This window comes from Leptonychotes weddellii, unplaced genomic scaffold (assembly GCF_054177405.1).
Source record: "Leptonychotes weddellii isolate Sample4059 unplaced genomic scaffold, ASM5417740v2 HiC_scaffold_4966, whole genome shotgun sequence".
In the NCBI taxonomy this organism is placed as follows: Eukaryota; Metazoa; Chordata; class Mammalia; order Carnivora; family Phocidae; genus Leptonychotes; species Leptonychotes weddellii.
The window spans coordinates 1-9,084 of record NW_028017009.1 but is presented as its reverse complement, the minus strand read 5'-3'; the positions used below and the strand labels follow the sequence as shown (position 1 = coordinate 9,084).

Sequence of the window (9,084 nt, the reverse complement as noted above, 5' to 3'; positions counted from 1 at the left end):
ACAGGGAGCCCGACGTGGGACTCGATCCCAGGACCCTGGGATCATGACCTGAGCCGAAGGCAGACGCTTAACCATCTGAGCCACCCAGGCGCCCAAGTTTGGGCTTTTCTAAAGGGACAATTTCTGTGGGCAATGTTTGAGATTTGTTCTGATCCAAGGGCTCTTTCCAGCTGTCTCTTTCACCATTTTCTCACCAAACTAGACTGTCTATAGATCAGCCTATATATCCAATGACTCCATTATTCTCCTACCTATTGCCTATCACCAAAAACTCCACTGTTTTGACAGCACCCTTAGGCTTGAACTTTTTCACTGATTTGCAAATGAAGTCGGTTCCTTTGGGAGAGATTCAGGAGTTCTCTGTTCTTTGGTCTGCTTCTCCTCTCTCCACCTCTACCAGGCAAAAGCTCAAGAGGTATGGCTCTGATGTTGGGGACAGGGACAATGGTGCCCACTATTTGTTGAGTGACATACCCACTACAGGAGCTGAGTACTTGTGGAAGGAAAGGCAGCAGACCCAGGCATCCTCAACTTGCTTCACATGGCAGGGAATTCACACCTTTAAGCTGTGGCGAGGATGACCGGTGCCTGGGTGCCCAGTAAAAGAATGGAGCCCCCACTTCTCAGCCACACTTGCCTGGAATATAACTTCAGCGTAGCTTGGGGGCAGGATGAGAAATATTGATATCCTGCCTCTCACAGGATGATAGCCCTCCTACTGGGAGCTGGGGAGAGAGAAAGCCTTATGTTCTTGGATCTACCAGTCTGGAGTAGAGTTTCTGTCTTACTGAGCTGGGAGAAGTGAAGAAGGGAGTGGTCTTGGTTCAAACACCACACAGACTTCTGCTGCTTTACCAAGTTTTAGTAGATTTTCTTAAATAAATGTTTCTCCATTTGCTATATACCCTTAGGACTATTTTCAGAGAATTTAAATGCTTTCTTTTAAATAATTTCCACTGGTTTTACTGGGGAGTAGGTCAGCAGAGCTCTCTATGTTATCAGGCCAGAAGTGGAACTCTTTTAAGCTCTTGAGTACAGGTTTTTGAGTGGACAGTATGCTTAAAATGCTCTTGGGCATTTACCTAGGAATGGCCTTGCTGAGTCATTTAGTAACACTAACTTTCTGTGATTTTACAGATTATTCCTTTAAACATTGAGACTACAAGGAGAGCAAGAATTTTCTCTCAGCCACGCACACAAATCTGTGTTTAATATTGCTTCCTCAGCTTATGAAGACAGCAATGCGGAGATAGGTATTCTACCCATCTGGAACATGTGATGCACTCATCAGCTAGATGTGAGCAGCAAAATTCACCTTCCACACCCTGTCCTCCTTCCTGATAAATATTACTATCACCAAAACAAGAGGCCAGCTAAAATTTTATACTGTCTGCTCCGTTTCAACAAATTTTGTCTTGTACACCACAACAAGCTTTCACTGAAAGTATGCGTAAGTTTTCAATGAGGACAAAATTTCTAAAGACGACTCTGGGGTCCATCTGGGTATTTTTCAGCACAGAGATTCTACTATCAGGTAAGGGCATTCTATATTAACACACCAAAACATTTTTTTGTAAAACCAAACTTGGGAGCAGAAAAACAAAAACAAAAACAAACCAACCATTTTAATTATTAAAATAAATACACATTTAAACAAAATATGCATGAATTTTGAGATAAAACAGAACATTTCAAAGAGCTATTTGAGCTTTCAGCTACCACTTCGGGTGCTGCCTTCAGATTCTTCAGGATCCACATTGCACTCACTTATCACAGCAGTTAGAAGTACTTAGGTGGAAACATTTGAGAAGCCCTGCCCTGAACAATCACATTATAATGATAACACACACACACTTACACACACAGCATCCTATTTACATTAAAAACTCCTTCAGGATAGAACTATGGCTACTATTCTGCATATTCTCAATAAGCTTATTAAAGCATGCTACTCACAGTGGGGATGAAATAGATGATATTTTAAAGAGATCCCTAGCAGTAAGGCTGATGAGACTGAAAACAAAAGGACGAGGATCAAAGGATCCTTACAGGATTGCCTGTGAAAGCTTAGATATTCTAGCCGAAACCTGAACAGAAGAACTTACGCTGACCCCTCACCACATGATATGTAACAAGTTGATTTAATACTGTAGTCAGATTAAACAAATACTCTTTAAAAGGTTAACAAGTCTAATCAGAGGAAGGAGTCCTTAAATAAACTGTTTGCCTTGGGGGAAAAAACAAAACAGAAGTAAACTACACTGAAACATGTCAGGTGTTTAACCATTTTATCATGCCCAACCTCAGCTATCCACTGTTTTTTAGCCACAATATGTAGAAACTGATATTACATAAAGAAAAGTATAACAACACAGATTCAAACTAACCTTGGGGTTCATTGACCAACATCAAGCATTTTAAGACACCAGGGAGGAGCAGTTGAACCTCAGAAATGTCTATGCTAGTGTCTTTGAAGAGCTGCAGGACGAAGGCCAGAATAGAGGCTAAGCGAGGAGGGAGCAAGGACCCTTTACACTCCAAGTAGGACTTCCTAAAAAGAAGCACAATTTTGTTTTTTCTTCTAGTTAAAGTTTCAATGAACAGAATCAAATGTCATACACTTTAAAGATACTGACAAATTTTACCCCCCAAATTAATAAAGCACAATTAAAAAAAAAAATGTGTATTTTACCATACTATCCTCAAGCATAAAAATTTAGAAGCAACGACTGCACATCTTTGCTGCGTTATAAGGGCCAAAGCAGAATACAGACACAAACGAAATTTAAAACCTGATCTTTAAACGAACTTAATCAAAACCCAAATGAAAACCTAATTGTTAATTTTTTTTTTCCCGTTCTAATATGAGCCCGATTTCCTCTATCAGCTCCTCAACAATGCAACATTTTCTTTAATGTCAAATTTGCATAAAGAAATCTCTCCTCACATTTATTTATTTAGGGATTTGGGAAGGGTCTTATTTTTCCAAATCAATAAGAGGACTGTCCTAGGAATTAGCTTCCCATTCCAGCTTTACCTCTTTCTTTCTCTTAGGAAGTAAAAAAATCAGAGGTAGTTTATTTAATATTTTCTCTGAAAGCAAAACAAATTTTAGCATTTTAAGTCAACAGAGATCATAAAGATAATTTATCTTACTCATTTTTCTCTCTCTACCTCTTAGGCAGGTGTTGGCTCATAATAGGTATTCAGTAGATATTTAAGTGAATAAATGAAAGTGGGAATTGCTCAGTTTCTAAAAGGTCTAGGCAACATGAAAAATTGCCAAATATAGCTAAATCTAAGCTAGACATCCAATGTACTTGCAAAGCAATAAAATTTGCCAAAATGAGCCATGGAAATCACTAAGGATTATAAAGTCTTTGAGGGCAGGAACTATGTCTTCATCATCATTTCTACTCCATACAGTGGCTTCCAACAAATACTCCATTTTAGTAGATTCATTCAATCTCTGAGGACAAGGGTTTTGTCTTTTTGGTTCACCGTTGAATTCCTAGACCAAACATTTATTGTGCACCTACAGTATATCAGGTACAATGTAAGAATGAAATGGTAAATACGGTCTCTAAGGCAACGGGCTCACTGTCTAGTGGAAGAGTTGGACAAGGAAAAAAATAAAATAAAAAGGCTATTATAATGTAATGTGATAGGTGCTTTGAAAATAACCCCAGAATTCTCAGGGATTCAGAGGAAGGAGCCTCAACAAAGATGGGGAACTGCAGGAGTGGAGAAGCATGGAATGGAGGGGTATTGTGGGTTTGGTTGCATATCACTATAATAAAGCAAATGTCACCATCAAGTGAAATGAATTTTTTGGTTTCTCAGTGCATATCAAACCTATGTTTACACTCTGTTGTAGTCTATTAGGTGTGCAACAGCATGATGTCTAAAAAAAACAACGTATATACCTTAACTTAAAAATACTTTATTGCTAAAAAAACCTGCTAACCATCATCTGAGCTTTCAGCCAGTTGTAGTCACCGATTACAGATCACCATAACCAATATGATAGTAACAAAAAAGTCTGAAATATTGTGAGAACTACCAAAATGTAACACAGAGACATGAAGTGAACAAATAATGTTGGAAAAATGGTGCCAACAGACTTGCTGGATGAAGGGCTGCCACAAACTTCCAAGTTGTAAAAAACAGTATCTGTGAAGTGCAATAAAACAAGGTATGCCTGTATATTGCCGTAGCATCTTAGTTTAAAAGCTAATTTCATATGAAGCCAGATACTCCACGAAGACAAAGAAAAAAAAAAAACTTCTATTACTGAATCTTCTATTGTTGCTGTTAAAGGGTAACAGAGAACCTAAGAGGTTTCACTTATGCATCTAATAATAAAATCAAAGACAGAGAGGAGACCAACAAAACAGGACTTCTTAGTACTTCCTTTTTCATATTAGCATTCATTTTTTCACTTAGTTGTTCTCTTTTAAAAATATAAATAATGTGTTTTCTATAGTAGAAAATACACTTACTGTTTATCTGATAAGAACTAAGAAAATACGTATCTTTAGGACATGTATAAGAAAAATAATAGCTATGTAGATAAAACAATTTAAAGAGCATTGACTCAGGCTGCCAAGAGCAAAAGTCATTTTAGTAAATTCTTAGAGACAATGTTTCTCAGGGAAAATGAAAGTTTCTAAACTACCAGCATCCCAAGGGTTGCCAACACTTTGGGATGCTTTGTTACTTTTTAATAAAGATTAATACATTGTAAATACCACTTGTTTTTAATATTTAGATGTACCTTATGACTTGTACGATGCATTTCTTTAGAGGTGATATCAGTGGAACAGCGGCGGAGTTTCTCAATGCCAACAAAACAGGGTGTTGTCCGAGACCCGAAACATGCGGGGACGATGGAAGAAACCGCCCAATATACTGCTCAATAACACTCCCTAGTAATTGGTTCAAATAGGCATTTGGATTTTGGGACTGACCACACACGATACACATGCCCTACAGGAGAAAAAAGAAAAGAAATAGTAAAAGGCAAAGTTAAAAAAATATATACTGAGGAACTTATTTAGTCCCTAGCATTAATATTCATGTCAGAATATGTCACCCATAATCAACAAAGGCACAGCCCAACATCAACAGACGATGTGAATATGAGGCTCAGGGACTTGCTGAGCTTGGGTGAGATCCATGGGGTGGTATCTAACCAAACACGCGTGCCTTCGGGGTGTACGCAAATGAAGCAGGGGAGAAGTGCAAGAAGACAAAGGAAGCTTCCTTCTTCCTCTCATACCCAGAGAACATGACCACCACACTCATCAACTACATTTGTGTATTATTTCAAAGTAATAAAATACATTTTTAAGTCAGTTTTTTTATGTAAGTACTGGTCATTTATCTGAGTGACACTACAGAATTTATACTAAAAATCTCCCATGGTAAGAAATGTGATAAATTAAAAAAAAAAATTGACAGGAGAGAAATACAGAAGAGTACAACTCTGATTAATGACTATTTTAAGAGTTTCATGTGTCAGGCATTGTGCCATGTGCTTTATATCCTTTACTTCATTTAAATTTCTCAAAAGAACAATGAGTTGGTTATTATCACATCTCTGATTTCATAGCTGGGGAAACTGAGGTTTAGAGAAGTTAAGAGTTCTGTTGATTTAATCTCTTCCATTTGTATAGAAATTAACAAAGTTAACAAAATAATTCCGTGTGGATTACGGTATTTGATACTTACAAATAATGAAACCAATACCCTGAGAAATATTTTTTCTGCCATTGTTACTAAATACTGCATATTAATAAAATACAATCACCAACACAATGACAAATTATGTGCTAAAAGTTCATTTATAATTTGGTACTTCGCAATTAGCAACGTGTTTTCCTAGAGAAATAATTAGAAATGTTTATGTATCCATTTTAGCTATAAATGAAAGATTATTTGTAATAAAAGTAGCATAGAGCTGTTGACACTATCAAACAACAACTGGGAAAAAAAAAAGCAACGAATACCTCTCCAAACAGTTTCTTCAATGTTTTTGTTTAAAACAAAGCATATTATTAGATGATGAATACATAGGTATGTTCAGAAAACTCTGAAGAGGAAAGCTGAGTACCTTTAATAAATTAAAGGTATAGCTCTAAGTCAATTCTGACAAATGGATAAATTCACCAAAATTTTCAATTAACCACTTATGAAGTATTATAAGAATTTTTTTTTTTTTTTAATTAGGCTTCCTCCACACCCAACATGGGGCTTGAACTCACGACCCTGAGATCAAGAGTCCCATGCTCTACCGACTGAGCCAGCCAGGCACCCCTAATACGATATCTTGTTGTACTATTTTGGCTTAAGAGGGAAACAGAGAACACGTTTTTCAGACTCTCCTGCTGCCCGAGATTCCTCCCCACCCATATTCCCTGATTGGCAATACTTTATCTTTCTGCCAGCAGACACACTAAACTTTATTATGTTATTACCAATACAAAATTAAAAAGCCAACTTAAAATTTCTTAGAAACTGTAAAAATCTGTTTAAAAAAATCTACCTGTGGAAAAGACTGATTACCTAATCACATTCTGTTCTCCCTTTCTTCCTCAAGTTTCCCTTGTTGAACCCCAAATTAAGAAGCACTTATCTTCAGTATGAGACACCAATGAAAAACAAAGCTTCCAACTCTGTGCTTTCCCCTGAATGACAGATTAATATTTCCAAGTGCCTACCTAGATATTGCACAGCACCTCAAACGAAAGCTGTTCAGAAATCAATTATTAGCTTCATCCCCACATCTCCAGAATTGCCCATGTTAGTTAGCAACACTACTATCTGCCTAAGCAGCCACTCCGGAATCTAAGAAGTATTCCATTTCTTTCTGTTTCTCCACAGCATTCACTTAGCAAGTATTTTTAATCAGACCTCCTACATGTTTCTGCAGTCTGCTGTGCGAGTTCTATACCCGCTCACTTCGTTCAAAAACTTCAGATAATGCACAATTCACTGCCTTCCAAGTCTCCAATGTAACGCCCACACCAACCATCTTAGATGCCACCGGCATCACCTTTCTTTTTTTCTTTTTATTTTTTTATTATGTTATGTTACTCACATAATTACATCATTAGTTTTTGATGTAGTGTTCCATGATTCATCGTTTGCATATGACACCCAGTGCTCCATGCAGTACATGCCCTCTTTAATACCCATCACCGGGCTAACCCATCCCCCCAGCCCCCTCCCCTCTAGAACCCTCAGTTTGTTTCTCAGAGTCCATAGTCTCTCATGTTCATCTCCCCCTCCGATTTCCCCCCCTTCATTTTTCCCTTCCTACTATCTTCTTCTTTTTTTTTTAAACATATAATGGATTATTTGTTTCAGAGGTACAGGTCCGTGATTCAACAGTCTTACACAATTCACAGCACTCACCATAGCACATGCCCTCTCCAATGTCTATCACCTGGCCAGCATCACCTTTCTAACATGTAAATAGGATATGTCACTCCCACTCCCCTATTCAAAATCCATCAAAAATCCATCAACAGGGCGCCTGGGTGGCTCAGTTGGTTGGGCGACTGCCTTCGGCTCGGGTCATGATCCTGGAGTCCCGGGATCGAGTCCCACATCGGGCTCCCTGCTCGGCGGGGGGTCTGCTTCTCCCTCTGACCCTCCCCCCCTCATGTGCTCTCTCTCATTCTCTCTCTCTCAAATGAATAAATAAAATCTTTAAAAAAAAAAAAAATCCATCAACAATGCATTCAAATCCCCACGTAAAAGAACAAGTCCAGACTTCCTAGTGTGGCACATGGAACCTTCTAGATGAATATCCAACCACAACAGAATTCTTTGCTCTTCCCCAGCGTGTCATACTTTCTTAAAGCTCATGCCTTTTACCTGCTGTTCCCTCTGACAGGACTGGTCCTTCAACTCTTACCCACTCTGCTCCTTTACAACTCGTCTCCTTCACGGTATCGTCCCTCTCATCTCTTCATCGCCATCTGGCTGGCAGACAGCTGAGGCTTCTAAGGCAAACCGGGAGCACACTACTGTGTCTATGCTAGTCGGCCTCCTGTCTCAACTTTAACGGCTTCTTGAGAGACTGCCTCTTCCATCTTTGTTTTCACGGCCAAACACAAGAGGAATTTAAAACTTGTTCAACAGAAGTGCCACATGTACACACATAACCTTGAGACGACAATGGATGGTTTTCAAATCTGCAGTTAGGATACCGTTCTAAGGCAAAGTTTCATTTTTTTCTTTTACGCTTGCAAGCAGCCACACTCACTATACCTGGAGGTACAGAGGAAGACTCTTTTGGATTGCAGTCAGCAGCGGTGCAGGCAGCTCTCTCTCTGGCTGTAGAACGGTGTGTGGCAGCAGTAAGCAGTCAATGATCCGGAATAGGAGTTTTTGTGCTTTCGAGCTGGCAAAGATCTGTGCCCATGATTTAACAAGAATTCCTGACAGAGGAGAGGGTAACAGCAGGTATGGTTACCTTCTAACCAGGAAGTTTTGCCATTCCACCATAAAATTTATATTTAAAGCACACAGGACCAAGTTAAAGTAGGCAATAGAGAGAAACACGTATTAGAAGTCAAAAGACTGATGTCACGTCATATATTTCACTAAAGAGACAAATTTCTCTCAGAATTGTGGGCTAAGAAAAACATACATTTCCTAAGCAACTGGCATTTAATACATATACGCTCAAACACACCATGTGATTTGGCTATACATTACGTGAATATACTGATCATACGTCGTAATTAATCAGATCTCTCTTCTTGCTTTGGCTGCTAGGAAACTCAGAGGCGAATTTATAACCCAACTTTAAGAACTCTAGAAGACCATGCATTGTGCTTTTATGTGTGTGCTCACTCTTCCTGGGCTTCAGCAAGCTACTACTCCACATTTACTTTTTTGATACCTTTATCTTACATAAAATTTTATAGGCTGTTTCAACCCAGTTTGCAATACAAAAAGATATAACGAAATTTAATTGTTAAAGTAGGAAAAAAGGATTAACTGTAACCTTGAAGCAATCACTTAACCGCTCTGCATTTCACTTTTTGCAACTTTCATTTGTTTAATATA

The 9,084-nt window shown here is 38.5% G+C and overlaps 1 long non-coding RNA gene across 1 annotated transcript; it reads right to left on the bottom strand.

The window, feature by feature from the left end:
• Positions 1 to 1,612: 1,612 nt before the first annotated feature.
• LOC145719515 (uncharacterized) lies at positions 1,613 to 8,937 on the bottom strand. Its single transcript, XR_014142427.1, has 3 exons — positions 8,281 to 8,937; positions 4,778 to 4,989; positions 1,613 to 2,551 (listed from the first exon to the last, which is right to left on the bottom strand). It is a non-coding gene; the product is annotated as an uncharacterized LOC145719515 (long non-coding RNA).
• Between the last annotated feature and the right edge of the window lie 147 nt (positions 8,938 to 9,084).